The sequence below is a fragment of the Globicephala melas genome, chromosome 4 (assembly GCF_963455315.2).
Source record: "Globicephala melas chromosome 4, mGloMel1.2, whole genome shotgun sequence".
NCBI lineage: Eukaryota > Metazoa > Chordata > Mammalia > Artiodactyla > Delphinidae > Globicephala > Globicephala melas.
In genome coordinates this window covers 87,196,585-87,212,174 of record NC_083317.1, presented here as the reverse complement: position 1 = coordinate 87,212,174, position 15,590 = coordinate 87,196,585, and the positions used below count along the sequence as shown (strand labels likewise).

At 40.7% G+C, this 15,590-nt stretch overlaps 1 protein-coding gene across 3 annotated transcripts in view; it reads right to left on the bottom strand.

The window, feature by feature from the left end:
* Nucleotides 1–14,521, bottom strand: part of GNB4 (G protein subunit beta 4) — a 60,074-nt gene extending 45,553 nt beyond the window's left edge. The window contains exon 1 of one of the 3 annotated variants that reach the window (XM_030863094.3): nt 14,339–14,521. The gene's annotated coding sequence lies outside the window, so the exon portion shown is untranslated. Of the gene's footprint in view, nt 1–13,359; nt 13,392–14,022; nt 14,155–14,338 lie in introns of those variants that run through there. The other 2 variants (XM_060298395.2, XM_060298394.2) reach the window with 2 other exon arrangements.
* Between the last annotated feature and the right edge of the window lie 1,069 nt (nt 14,522–15,590).

Here is a 15,590-nt window from a genome sequence, read left to right as displayed (position 1 = left end):
AGAAAGAATTCTGTTCATGGCCTCAGCATCCCAATTCTCCTGCAGTGTAACCTCTTCTTTCTCTCCTCAGCTCCTTGAGAAGCACTGAAGCTTCCTCCCTGACTCTAGAAGGTATAAGTTTGCTAGGAGAGGACCTAAACTACCTATACCCCGTTTGCACCCTTACTTATAGACTAGGACTCTCTAACGAGCGTGGAGGAGGAAGATTCAGAGGGGGAGAGAAGAGAAAACATCCAATCATTTAAAGGGCTATCTCAGGGACTTCCCTGGTGGCTCAGTGGTTAAGAATCTGCCCGCCAATGCAGGGGACATGGGTTCGAGCCCTGGTCCAGGAAGATCCCACATGCCACGGGGCAACTAGCCCGTGCACCACAACTACTTAGCCTGTGCTCTAGAGCCCACGAGCCACAACTACTGAGCCCGCACTCCACAACTACTGAAGCCCATGTGCTCTAGGGCCCACGTGCCACAACTACTGAGCCCACGTGCTGCAACTACTGAAGCCCGTGCACCTAGAGCCCATGCTCTGCAACAAGAGAAGCCACTACAATGAGAAGCCCGTGCACCGCAAAGAAGAGTAGCTCCTGCTCACTGCAACTAGAGAAAGCCTGTGTGCAGCTATGAAGACCCAACATGGCCAAAAATAAATTAATTAATAAATTAATTTTTAGAAAAGGGGGCTATCTCAAACTACACCCACCTCCTGAAGATCTCAATACCTGACTCTCTAACAGCACCTTGCCCATCCCATTCCAATGCCGTGACTCCTGGATTGGGGCATTATTAATGTTATATCAATCAGGTGTGTAAGGGAAGAAACATGGTTGATGACCACTAATTTAACCAAATAGCCTAATCATTAGTTCTCAGAAGGTGGGGACCAGTAGCATCAGCATCACTGAGGACCTTGCTGGAAATGCAAACTTTTAGGCCCTTTGCCAGGCCTAAAGAACCAGAGACTCTGAGATGGAGCCCAGCAATCTGTGGTTAACAAGCACTCCAGGTGATTCTGATGCCTCCTGGAGTTTGAGAACCACAGGCCTAAACTCTTGTCTAAAACCACTGGATTGGAGGAAACCTCAAGGGTGTGTGTTCATTTATTAAGAAGTTCCTAAAAAACTAAATGGCATTTATATTATCTTCCTGGTCAAACACAACACCTAGATACTTAAAAAAAAAAATAAAGATAATAGATGGAATACATAATTACAGAAAGAAATCATTCCCATTCCAATTGGTTTTAATATAGAGCAAAACTGGGACTTCTCTGGTGGCACAGTGGTTAAGAATCCTCCTGCCAATGTAGTGGACATGGGTTGGAGCCTTGGTCCGGGAAGATCCCACATGCCATGGAGCAACTAAGCCTGTGCGCCACAGCTGCTGAGCCTGCGAGCCACGGCTGCTGAGCCCACGTGCCACAGCCGCTGAGCCTGTATGCCTAGAGCCTGTGCTCCGCAACGAGAGAAGCCACCACAATGAGAAGCCCATGCACCACAACGAAGACCCAACACAGCCAAAAATAAATAAATAAATAATAGAGCAAAACTATTTCCCAGATCTGAATTACAAAATTTTTTAGTTTTATTTTTCTGAAGGACAGCTTGGGAATGAGAAAAGAAGCAACAGGAAAAAAGAAGTTTCCATATACATTTCCTATTTCAACACTCACACCTTAACGTATTTTTTTACAAAGAAATCATTAACAATTCCTTGACGTATTTCAGGTGTTATCTTCCCTTTCCTCAAGGGAAACAATGCATCTGGTAAAATCTTTATTTTCTTTCTTTTTTTTTTTTTGGCAGCCATTGCCTTCTTTAAAATAATCTACTTGTATTTGGTCTTGCTTTACTCTTTAAGAAATATAAGAATGAAATAAACACCAGGATTGAAAAGGACAACTTAAGAACCAAGCTATCTTCTATGTTGAAATACCCATGTCACCTGAAAAGACAGATACTTGAAAACAATGTTTTAAATTCAAGTCTTAAATGTATTAATCTTTGTTAAAGTAGCAAAGTATATCAGAAAATACCCCGAAGAAAACAGTGTTTCGTGTATCCTTGGAATTAACTAAAAAAGGAACCTGGATTATGAAATGCCAAAACTGACTTTTATATATTTTTCTTTGAAACAAAAAACCCCACTTGTGATTAAGTTTTCTTAACAAGGCACAACAGGATCAGTCTACACATAGTCATAAATCAATCAACAAGAAACCAAGTTCTTTATCTAAGTGTCATAAACAGATCCACTTAGGGTGAACACTTTGACTCTTTTTTTTTTTTTTTTTTTCTGGTGGTACGTGGGCCTCTCACTGTTGTGGCCTCTCCCGTTGCGGAGCACAGGCTCCGGACGCGCAGGCTCAGCAGCCATGGCTCACGTGCCTAGCTCCTTCGCGGCATGTGGGATCTTCCCGTACTGGGGCGCGAACCCGTGTCCCCTGCATCGGCAGGCGGACTCTCAACCACTGCGCCACCAGGGAAGCCCGGGGTGAACACTTTGGATAATAATTTGAGGCTCTATCATTGAACAGGCTATGTCATCGTTGCAGACATCTAAACTAAGATGGTAAATTCCATGACCCAAAAATATATCATGCATAAAATGTTTTTTAAAGAATAGGGCTTCCCTGGTGGCGCAGTGGTTGAGAGTCTGCCTGCCGATGCTGGGAACACGGGTTCGTGTCCCGGTCCGGGAGGATCCCACATGCCGCGAAGCGGCTGGGCCCGTGAGCCATGGCCGCTGAGCCTGCGCATCTGGAGCCTGTGCTCCGCAATGGGGGCCACAGCAGTGAGAGGCCCGCGTACTGCAAAAAAAAAAAAAAAGAACAGAATAGGAATTCATGAAATTAAAAGCAAATGGATTTTGTTGTTCCATTCCTACACATTTTTTACATTTGTGTTATAAATTATATGTGAGACATCTGCAATGTCTTAAGACTATTTGCCATTTATAAAAGCTGTGTTTAACCCTAAGTTCTTTGAGTTTGATTTTTAAATTAAAATTAAATTAAATTTTTAATTAAAAAATTATCCTTAGTCAAGGAAAGGGAAAAGAAGGGGAGGAAGTCTTGAGGCAAAGCTAACAAAAACTAAAACTACTGTAATATCAAGTACTACCTGAAAACCTGATGCAGAGTACATGTTTTAAATATAAAGTGGATATGCTTCTGTTCTTTTTAGTGTATCCCTTTTAAATTCCCACATACATATATAGAGATACAACGGAAAATTTAAGTGATTAGGTTTAGCTTTTTTCCATTTAACATTTTGGGAAGGCTTTCATAAAAAGAGTTTTCTTCCTGCATTTCCTATTATTTTTATCTCTAGTCCCAAGTACATAATAAATGAGCACTATTCCAACTGCTGTCAATTCATATCATCATGTGATTTATTCTTCCACTCAACAAACATGTATTTAACACCTACCCTGCACCAGGCACAAGAACTGACCCATCCCAATCAGAAAAATTCATCTTCTCACAAGAAAGATAATAATTACATTAAGATGTAAGTGCCACAATACTGAACATATTTAGAGTGTTATGTCACCAAAACCAAATGTTTCATGAGAATGTGACTGAACTCAACATACTAAGGATTTCCCTTAAACTAAATGCAATACATTCCAAAAACACTGTCTGTGAATCCACTGAAACCACTTTCAGTATGCTTGTATTTTTAGCTGTACAACCTCTTAAAGTAACCAGTTCTATAAATTCACTGTCAGAGATGTAAAATAGGAGGGTATTTCCTTTTACTTAGTCCTCAAACTACTTTCTCTAAGTTGCAACGCCTCTAGTTTTAGTATTTCCAAGGCTTCGTGAACCAAACATTAGGAAAATGAATTACGATTATGTACATTACAGATCATAACCTTGTCAGCCCGTCTTTTCTCATATGACTTCACTCAAATATTATCACCTCTTGGATTTTTTTGATAGGACCATACATGGTTCATCTTTGTACCACTAAGTCACAAAGTCTTATACCCTTTAAAGTCACATAATTTGCTTTTGTTTTACCAGAAACAACACAAACTCACCAGACCTGATTACATATTACTCTTGGTTATATCTAAAAATTTTTTTAAATTAATCCCACTGCTAAAGGATGAAAATATGACAGCTGGATACATCAGAATTTCATCCAACAAATTTTTATGAGTGCCTAGCAGGCATCAATCATGATCTAACTCATTTGCTGAGTTGGCTTGATAGCACAAAATGTGACTTGTGTAATTAACATATTCATAGAAAGGTAGCTACAATTCCATATGTTCAGTTTTAATAAAAGTAAAATATCTTAAAATTACCAATAATAAGTCGAAATAGAGTATAGCACTCAGTGCCTTTCTCCCAGGGCAGATTTCATTCTTTCTAACATAAAGCTATAATGCCTATGCACGAGGTAAAACTTTGGAAGTTTTACTAATTAAGAAGCAAGTGTACTTATATGATGTTGGTCTGAGATGAACAGATATCCACCAACGCTACTTCAGTATCACACTTTCTTTACCAAAATGTCATCTGATTGCTCTCTTGGGTTTAGACTAACAGCTAATTAATAACCCACACTAGCTATTTGCAACTCCACTCCATCCCCAGCTCCCTACTCCTACAATTAATATCCTCAAAATCCATCAATCAACAGAGAGTTTATCTCCACCAGGTGGCTTGAACAGTGTACTCACTTTTAGTTACATTTACATTGTAGTCGCATACAGTTTTCGTCTACTGCTCAGACTGTCCTATTGATGTTTTCATCCTGCCACACTCACTATCACATACACCAATACTGCCCTTCAGCAGCCTTAAGGGAACACACATTGCTCCTGATGCTTCACAATCCCTTCATAACCTGTCTATCATCTCTAGAAACTATACACAGATGTTCCCTCATGGAAAGATTAGTTATAACCATGGGGGAAATTTACATACAAACATTTCTCTCCTTTTTTATATCTTAAGGCATGGAGGAGTCTTTGTGTGTGTTTTTAAATTCATTTTCCCCCAAAATCTTCCTTAGTGGCGCATTAATAATTAATAAACATAATAAAATTCCTTGTTAATAAAGTTTAATTCCCAAAAGTAAAGGTTAACATAACCATGAAAACTAGTATCTATTAAAACTTTTAAAATACCAACTGCTTTTGCTTTTTTACACCAAATGACAAGGAGACCACATTTTTCAAAAAGTTTATTCTCTCCCAACAACTTCCCTAGGGGCACATTTAGTAAGCAATGCACATAATGACATCCCTTGTCGACGAATTTCAATTTCCTTAAGTAATTAGCTGTCTACCATTTTTCCATTTAAATACATAATTTAATTTACAGAAGCCTAGAAAGTAAAAAATGTTTCAAATTATTTCCTTATAAAACTAGTCATTATAAGCCTTGTTAATTATCCTAAATACCATGTATCATTATAATATATGTCACATGCCAGTTGTACAACAGAGCCTCATTCAGCTTAAGTTGCATTACTGGGGTTTTAATTTCACAAACCAAAGAGTTAACGTCCAATTTTCGTATTTTAAACAATTCCCGAGTAAAGGTGTTTAGGTGGGGAACTCATAAAAATTGAAGGGGAAAAAAACAGAGTCAAGCCATTGGTAAATGTCATCATAACAAAAATACCAAAACTTCCTATGTAAGAGCCCAGAGGTTATTAGCACTTTGAGCACAGGAGCCACTGTCCTCATCTTTGTCCCTACCAAAGTAGTGTTCTCACTTTATGATACAGATTCTATCAATTTCTCTATAGCTAAAAATGTATTACAAATTACATGATGAAGAAGAAAAAGTAAGGCTTCTAAAAACATGGTAGGACTCCCCTGGTGACGCAGTGGTTAAGAATCCACCTGCCAATGCAGGGGACACGGGTTCGAGCCCTGGTCCGGGAAGATCTCACATGCCACGGAGCAACTAAGCCCATACGCCACAACTACTGAGCCTGAGCTCTAGAGCCCGCGAACCACAACTACTGAGCCCACCTGCTACAACTACTGAAGCCCGCGTGCCTAGAGCCTGTGCTCCACAACAAGAGAAGCCACCACAATGAGAAGCACGCGCACCACAACGAAGAGTAGCCCCCGCTTGATGCAGCTAGAGAAAGTCCACGTGCAGCAATGAAGACCCAACACAGCCAAAAATAAATTTAAAAATAAATAAATAAAAAATAAAAACATGGTATTTTTGAAGAGGTAAGAATGAATGTTTAAAGACAGTCATTACCCAATTGTTTATATAACCAAAAATTATAAAAATAAATCAATTGGAGAGCTAACGGTGAAACTGGGGAAAAAAATTTTAAGCTGTATATTGCCTTAAATGTTAAATATGGACATTAAGAGAAACTTTATATTATTTTAGCAAGTCAATAGTACACAAGTGTTGAAATCATTTAATGTGATTTCTACTTCAAAACAGATTAAATAAGATATAGTTCTCAAATTCTATAAGAAAAAGCTCTCCATAATACATACTAGGAAAGTGATATTGAGGAACACAGGCTGTAAACTTATCAAGCTTTTTTTTTTTTTGGCTGTGCTGCCCGACCAGGGATTGAACCCGTGCCCCTTACAGTGGAAGCACAGGAGTCCTAACCACTGGACTGCCAGAGAATTCCCCTTATCAAGCATTTTTGTTGTTGTTATTCATAACTATTACACCAAAGGAAATTCTTTGGTGCCCGTACCATTCAGAGGACATTAGTAGGAAGGCTGTAGTGAAGCACAGTAGTTAAGAGTGCTGCCTCTAGTACCCAACTGTTGGGGTTTGAATACTGGCTTTTCCCCTGGCATATGTTAACTGACAACTGGAAAAGTCAACAAAGGTTAGCTGACGTTATTAGTACAGTTGAGAAAAAGATGTCTTTGAACTAAAGATGGAAAAATGTTAAAAATATTTTAAGAGAAGAAATATATTTAAGCAGAAATTATTTTAAGTAATCAAAACATTTTGGAGCTAGTTTTATTTTTCATCCTAAGCCAGATAGTTCTTTAAATCTAACTACTGCCAGTTTTCTTTTCATTCTTTCCAACCTTATTATGGTTAATTTTGAGGCTTACCTAAAATTTAAATTTTCAAATCTTTGTAACTTAAAAGTTAATTATCCAGTTTGTGATCAAGACTCGTCCACTTTTATTTCTTCCTACTGACCTACTCTACTATCTCCTGCTTATTAGTACTCCCTCCACCAGAGGGCAGACAAAAGAAAGATGAAGTCGTGAAACACAAAGCTGATAACTTGTTAGCTTCCAGAAAACCTGGAGCAGTGTCACCAAAAAACAGCACTGATGTTATGGGATTCTCTGAGACAGTCTTCTCCAATTGCAACAGTGTAAAATAAAATACAGCCAGAAAGCTGGCAAATATTGATTCATGCATTTATTCGTTCATTCAACAAATATCTGAATTCTAACCACATGCCTGGCACATTCCAGGCTCCAGGGATTCAGCAGTAAACAAAACAAAGTTTCCCGTGGTCATGGAGCTTTATTCTATATTTGTCTAGGAGAAGATTATAAAGCTTGTGAATAAATAACAATTTCAAGTACAGATAAGTACTACGCAGTGCGGGAAAAAACCTGCAAGAAGTTAGAGGGTGACCAGGAAGGCTATTTTTAAATAAATTAATCTAAGTAAAGACCTGAATGAAACGAGGGAATGAGCCATGCCTTAAATGGAGAAGAGCATTCCAGGTACAAGAAATAATATTGATAAATGCAAAGGCCCTGAGGCAGAAACTAACCTGGCAAACTGAATCAACGGGAGAGAGTACAGTAAGGCTGGAGGGGAGTAAGCAAAGCAGAAGATATAACAGAGGTGGGTAAGAGCCCAACCATGTGATCATGTAGGCCTCCTGACCATAATAAAAACTTCAGTTTTCATCTAACAGTAATGTGTTCTGATGACTGGGAGATATAATCTGATTTGATTGATACCTCTTAAAGTTCATGCTGGCTGCTAGGCGACACAGACGCCGAAAGCTGAAAGACCAGTTAGGCACTACTACAGTAGTCTGGACCAGGAAAGATGGTGGTTTGACACAAGGGTAGTGGCAGTGGAGGTGATGAAAAACAGACAAATTTGGAATAATTCTTAAGTTAGAGGCCATAATACTTGCCAATGGAGGAACAGATATAGGATGAGTCAATCAGGATAACTCTTAGGAGTCTTAGACTGAACAACTGGGTGGACAGCGATACCATTTACTGAGTTGGAAAAGAATAAGAAGCCACAGCCAGTGAGGCAGGATGAAAATCAGAGTTAGTGTCCCATAAGTCAAGGGAAAAAATGCTTCAGTAAGGAAGGAGTTATCTATCACTTGTGTCAAACGTGGCTGAGAGATCTAACTTGGCAAGACTGACATCCCTGGTGACCTTGAATGGTTTTGTGGCATAGGAAGGATAAAGTCTCTGGAGTAGGTTCAGAAGAAGAGGGAGAGGAGGAGTTGAGAAGCAGATACAGCCTACATGGAATCTTTCCAAGATTTTTGGACACTAAGTAGCTTTATTACTTTTTGAAGTTTTAACTTTCCATGTTTTTGGAATTTCAAACTTAAAGTTGAAAATTTTAATATAGTGAATACTCTTATTCCCTTCACCTAGATTCACCGGTTGTTAACATTTGCCACATTTGCTTTATTGCTCTCTCTATATGTAATAATTATTATTGCTTATCCATTTGAGAGTAAACTGAAGATATTTTGACCCTTTACTCCTAAATAATTCACTGTGTATCTTCTACGAACAAGGGCATTTTCCTACATAACTACAGTAAAATTATCAAATTCAGAAAATTTAACATATGTTAAATTTGATACAATATTATTTAATATTCAGTACATATTCAAGTTTAATATTTAATATTCAGTACATATTCAAGTTTTGCCAACATCTCCATAATGTTCTTAGAGTAACCGGATTTCCCAAAACCCAAGATCCAATCCAGGATTATGCATTGCATTTAACTGACAGGTCTCCTGAACTTCCTTTAATCTGGAACAGTTCCTTTGCCTTTCTTTGTCTTTCATGACATTAACATGTTGGAAGAGTACAAGCCCGTTACTTGGTAGAACAATCCTCAGTTAAGGTCCCTCAACTGTTTCCCTGTGATTAGATTTTGGTTACACATTTCAGAAATACCACAGAAAAGTAATGACATCCCTATTTCAAGCATGTCAAAAGGAACATTTTTTTTCTAACATCTTCATTGGAGTATAATTGCTTTACAATGGTGTGTTAGTTTCTGCTTTATAACAGAGTGAATCAGCTATACATATACATATATCCTCATATCTCCTCCCTCTTGTGTCTCCCTCCCACCCTCCCTATCCCACCCCTCTAGGCGGTCATAAAGCACCGACCTGATCTCCCTGTGCCATGTGACTGCTTCCCACTAGCTATCTATTTTACATTTGGTAGTGTATATATATCCATGCCACTCTCTCACTTCGTCCCAGCTCACCCTTCCCCCTCCCCGTGTCCTCAAGTCCATTCTCTACGTCTGAGTCTTTATTCCTGTCCTGCCCCTAGGTTCTTCAGAACCATTTTTTTTTCTTTTTTAGAATCCATATATATGTGTTAGCATACGGCATTTGTTTTTCTCTTTCTGACTTACTTCACTCTGTATGACAGACTCTAGGTCCACCTACCTCACTACAAATAACTCAGTTTTGTTTCTTTTTATGGCTGAGTAATATTCCATCGTATACATGTGCCACATCTTCTTTATCCATTCATCTGTTGATGGACACTTAGGTTGCTTCCATGTCCTGGCTATTGTAAATAGAGCTGCAGTGAACATTGTGGTACATGACTCTTTTTGAATTATGGTTTTCTCAGGGTATATACCCAGGAGTGGAATTGCTGGGTCGTATGGTAGTTCTATTTTTAGTTTTTTAAGGACCCTCCATACTGTTCTCCATAGTAGCTGTATCAATGTACATTCCCACCAACAGGGCAAGAGGATTAAAAGGAACATGTTTATTCCACTACTGGTGATGTTAATTTTGATCACTTGACTGAAGTGGTATCTGCCAGATTTCTCCACTGTGAAGTTACTGTCTTCCCCTTGGTTGTTAATCTCCAGAGAGATCACTGGAAACGGTAGTAATACCCTTTTCCTCATCGACCTTTCTCTATTAGTAACACTTGCCTGAATCAGTATTATCATGATGGTTGCAAACTAGTGACTTTTCTAACTCTATTGTTCCTTCTACAGTTTTTATTGGTGGTCTACCAGGAACAGTTTTTCCCTTTTTCTTATTTTATTTATTTACTATGGACTTGTGGATTCTGTTTTCATTCAGTGGGTTATATTACTATTATTATCCATTTTGATGCTCAAATTTTCCCAGATTTGTCTGTTCAAGCTAGTTCCTACATCCCTTTGACATGCCCCCATTATTTTTTTGAACCCTTCCTTATTTTGTGTTCTAGGCTCATCTTATACTTTCCCTTCCCCAGCTCTCGAACCAGCCATTTAGGTCTGTGCACTGGTTGTGCTCACTGCTACTAGGGTGTCATTACTTCTAGCCCTTTCATCAGACAGAGCTAGGAATTATATGCATGTCTGTATGAATGTAGGTATATATATTTTTTTATTATTATTATTTTTTTGCAGTACACGGACCTCTCACCGTTGTGGCCTCTCCCGCTGCGGAGCACAGGCTCCGGACACGCAGGCTCAGCAGCCATGGCTCACGGGCCCAGCCACTCCGCGGCATGTGGGATCCTCCCGGACCGGGGCACAAACCCGCGTCCCCTGCATCGGCAGGAGGACCCCCAACCACTGTGCCACCAGGGAAGCCCAATGTAGGTATATTTTAATCATGAGTTCATATGTATAACTCTAATTCCAATCCAACACCATAGAGGTCTTCATTGCCTTCTTCTGTTTCGTATTTTTTATTTCCCTTCTCCCACAGTGAAAACCCTAGCTCTCAAAATAGCAATGAATTTACTCATTTGCTCAATCCTACAAAACACACAAAATAGTTTCAGAACTGCTATATCTCTACGCTATAGATAACAGCCTACTACACATGGTTCAAGGTTTTTTGTTTTTGTTGTTGGCAGTCCTTTCACCTTTAGGTTAAAGGTATATAATCAAAGTCCTGTGTTAAAAACTCACTTGGATTCATTTTCTTTTCTTCTGAGAGTTTACGTTATTCACTAAAATACAGTTGGTTCATCTGTTGCTGTTTGTATTCAATTTTGGAGGCTTTTTTCTCCCAACCCTGTTAATTTCATTCTTGAACATATAAAACATTACCAAGTTTCCAAAGCTCATAACTACACAAAAAGGTATAATCAGAGCAATGCCATTCCCTCCACCATCCCTTTTACTCAGTTCCTACCCACCCCCTACAGGTAGCTAATTAGTTTCTGGTTACCTCTTCTCTATTTTTGTTCTATCAAAAGATTATGCTTTCTCAGTGTGGAACAGAGAGATGGGACAGCATACTGGATCAAGAAAGAATTTTAAGATGGGAGACATAACAGAATGTTTGTATTATAATGTAAATGATTCCACAGAAACTGAAATTGAAGGTGGAGAAGGGATGGGATAACTGCAGAAAGAAATATCTATCAAAATAACTTCTGGTTTAAAGTTGAGGGATATCAAAAGGTTCCCATATTCCAAAATAGATGGCATCTTGTTTGTAACCTTCCAAATTAGTTATACCTATGGCTCTAGAGAACCCACATAAAATGGGGTTATTATTTTGGAAGGATAATTAAGCTATCACTACCTATTAATGTCAGCAGGAGAAATTCTGCCCTGGCAAGAGGGAGGTTTTGAACTTTGAGCTAGACATTTAAGCAGGAATAGAGAGGTGAGAAGAGAATGGGTGACATGAGGATCTGTGTAGTAACACAGATGGACAGTAATGATCGTGCTAGAAAATCAAACCCACATCTCTGGCACGTCTTGGAAAATTTACAAATATGCTATTGAGTAACTGAGGGTTATTCCTCATGTCCTGGCACTAAGTCAGTGTGGCACAGAGGGAAGAACATGAACTTTAGAGACAGAGCGGTCTGGCCTTAAATCCCAACTGAGTTACCTAACAGCTACATAACCACTGGCAAGTTACTTAACATCTCAGAGTCACAATTTTCTTACCTGTAGAACTGGATAATATCTCTTTTGCCAAGTTAATGTAGAATATAAACAGAATAATGTATAGAATTGCCCCTGGCCCAGAACATATGCTTAATAAGTAGTTCCTATAATAAATGCAGATTAACAAGGTAAAGAAATTACACAATGTGTTTCAATAACATGCCTAAAAGAAATCAGTGAAATCACACCATCTCAGGCAGTATTTGGTAAGGGCAAAAAAAATGTCCAACACGTAGTTCCAATTCTCAATTTTCAAAATGTCCCAGAGTCTATTTTTAAAGTGTAAAAATATGTGCTGACATACTAAAGTGCCAATGGTTTAAAAGAAACAATTCTGAGGAGATGTTGATCAAATGTTAAAAACTTCCAGTTAGGGACTCCCCTGGTGGCGCAGTGGTTAAGCATCCTCCTGCCAATGCAGGGGACATGGGTTCGAGCCCTGGTCTGGGAAGATTCCACATGCTGCAGAGCAACTAAGCCTGTGCGTCACAACTACTGAGCCCGCGTGCTACAACTACTGAAGCCCGCACGCCTAGAGCCCATGCTCTGAAACAAGAGAAGCCACCACAACGAAGACCCAAAGCAGCCAAAAATTAATTAATTAATTAATTTTAAAAAACAACTTCCAGTTATAAGATGAATAAGTTCTGGGGGTTTAATGTACAACATGGTGACTACAGTTAACAATACTGTATTGCATACTTGAAAGTTGCTAAAAGAATAATCTTAAATGTCACACATACACAAAGGTGATGGATGTATTAACTAACTTTAACTGTGGTAATCATTTTGCAATTTATATATCTATCAAATCATCACTTACACAATGTTATATGCCAATTATATCTCAATAAAACTGGAGAAAATAATAAAAGAAGCAATACCAATGACTCTGAATAATCTAAGTAATGCCTATGGCTCACAAAGAGATGAACATAAATGTATCAAAAGGCATATTAACCAATTTTATAATTTTATAAATGTGTATACACAAGAGAATTAAGGACATTCAATAAAGCAATGTTTTAAAAGTTTCTATTTCACTTTCAAATTGATCTACAAACCAAAATGCAACATGGAAAGTCTTAAAGTGATCTTTAACTAAATACTGAAATATACAATAAACTTTCAGAGCCTAGAATCAGTAATAACCCCAAAGCCCCACACTGAAGAGCCTTAAAATGCGCAATGGCAATGAGACACGAAGCATACAATTTTACCCGTCGTTTTCCTCGCCGACTAGAAATGACTTCTCTTTCATCTTAAATAAGCAGTGTGCGCTCTACCTCTGTTCTAGAAGACGCACTTAAAGGTCACAATCTCAGTATGCAATACCAAGACGATTAGAATTCATCAACAATTCAATGCCGAACGTCTTAAGAAAACTTTCCAGTAGGGTGCTAATCCACAGACCGAGCTACTTTGCTTGTGGAAGGAGAAAGATGCATCCACACCCTTTACTAAAAGAGAAAAGGAAGGAGTGGGAGAAAAGGGAAGAGAGAGAGATGCAAAATAACAAGACACTGCTTCTATAACCAAATGAAAGTCTGTTTTTAAACTTTGGGAAATTCTTCCTCTGCCGAAGAGCAATAAATATCAAAGTACAATACAAGGCAATCATTTGTGTTTTGAAAGCAGAAAAGAATGCGGAGAGAAAAGGAAAACATTTTATCATGTACTGAACTTACAAGTATTCAAAATCCTTAATTCCTTCCCCCCGCCAAATATTGGGCATCATCATATCCTTTACAAAATAAATTTAACACGAAACCACTGGACTCATTTTTAGCACTCGGTGGAGAACTTTTATCTCTCCCAGCGCTCACCACCCAATAACCCTTCTGGGAAGCCCTGAATAACCGCTATTCTCGGAACAAACGCACGCTCGCGTTCCAGTGCCCCGGAGGCGCCTCGGGGCGCGGAGAGAAACCTGGGGGTCTGGAGGCCAAGGACCATAGACCGCCTCTTCGCTGCCCAGGAAGTGCCCGAAGCGGCGGCCGAGCGGCTGGTCCCCGTACCGGAGCGGAGCACCACCGAGGCGCGCCCGCCCCGTCCCTCCCGGGCAGGGTCCGCCTCCTGGAGTCCCCCGTCCCCGAGTCAGGAGGACCCCGCCGGCCGCGCCTCACGCCCCCTGCGGGAAGCCCAGGATGCCCCCGCGGGGCGCACCGACAAGCCGCAGCTAGCGCGGCCGCCGCCTACCTGAAGGGAGCTTGGGCCCGTGTGGACTGGACGTGCGGAGGTCAGCTGGGCGCTCAGCAGCCCCTGGCGCGCGGAGCCGGCTTGCAGAGCGCAGAGTACCGCCGAGACCAGCGCCGCCGAGATCCGCCGACCACACCCAGGCCCGCGCCTCCCAGCAGCCAACTCCGCGGCGCGCGGGGCCGGGGCGGGGACGTGGCTCGAGGCGCGAGGCGCGAGGCGCGAGGCACGAGGCGCGCGAGCCCGCGGGGACGCGCCGTGGACGCGCGCAGACCCTGGAGCGTGCGCGGCCCGGGCGGGGGGCGAAAGCAGCTGGCGCGGAGCGGAGCGTCTGCTTCCTATTTTCTCTCTCGTTTCCTGCTAGAAGAAGAAAAACATTTATTCCCGGGCGGTTTCGTTTTCTTGGTTCGGCGCCTGGACGCTGGAGCACACTTCTGAGTAGCGCCCAAGTGGTGTGGCCGGTTTCCTTCCTGCCACCGCACAGGCCTCAGCTTGCTCGTGGGCAGGATAGAGGGGCTGATTTAGAAGACCTCAAGGTCCCGTTTAGGTTTAACATTCTGGAATTCTAAATGTAAGAGAGTAAACTGAAGCCCAGAGTCTTACAAAATTGCATTGCAATCCCAGCTCTACCGTCCCTAGTTGTATGACCGTGTACCATCTCAGGGCCTCAGTTTCATCATGGGCAAAATAGGGATACTGTACATGCCTCAAAAAGGTGCGAAAATTTTAACTGCGTTAACAGTTGCACAGAACCTGCCTCTAAATAAATGATCAATGCTTGGAAGTTATCGTTACTGTTGTCACTGATGAAACCGGGCCTTCCAGATAACCCTGTCAAGTTGCTCATCTCTGCATGAGTTAAACATCACATGCAACCGACTTTTTCTAGATTTCTAGGGGTGTTTCATGTTTAAAATGTCATGAAATGAATGCATCTACCCAATTTGCTTCCTCTGAAGTCAGTACCGCCCGGGAGCAATTTTCCTCTCCCCACCCCCATCTTTCTTCTGAGTTAATTCCAGTTTGACAGACTGTTGCTATAGCATTCCTGCTCTGACGTCAAACAATTTAAAGAAACAGCCCTGGGTAACGACAACTGCAGAGGAGTTCTTTGTGGAGTTTTTGTGCTGGAGAAACGTTTGAACAATATCTTAAGAGAACTTTAACACCTCCGCAGCCCTTCCATTTCTTCTTCAGCAGCGTCCCACCATCACCTGGAATAAATCTTTTAGTACCTTCATGATGAGCACACCCT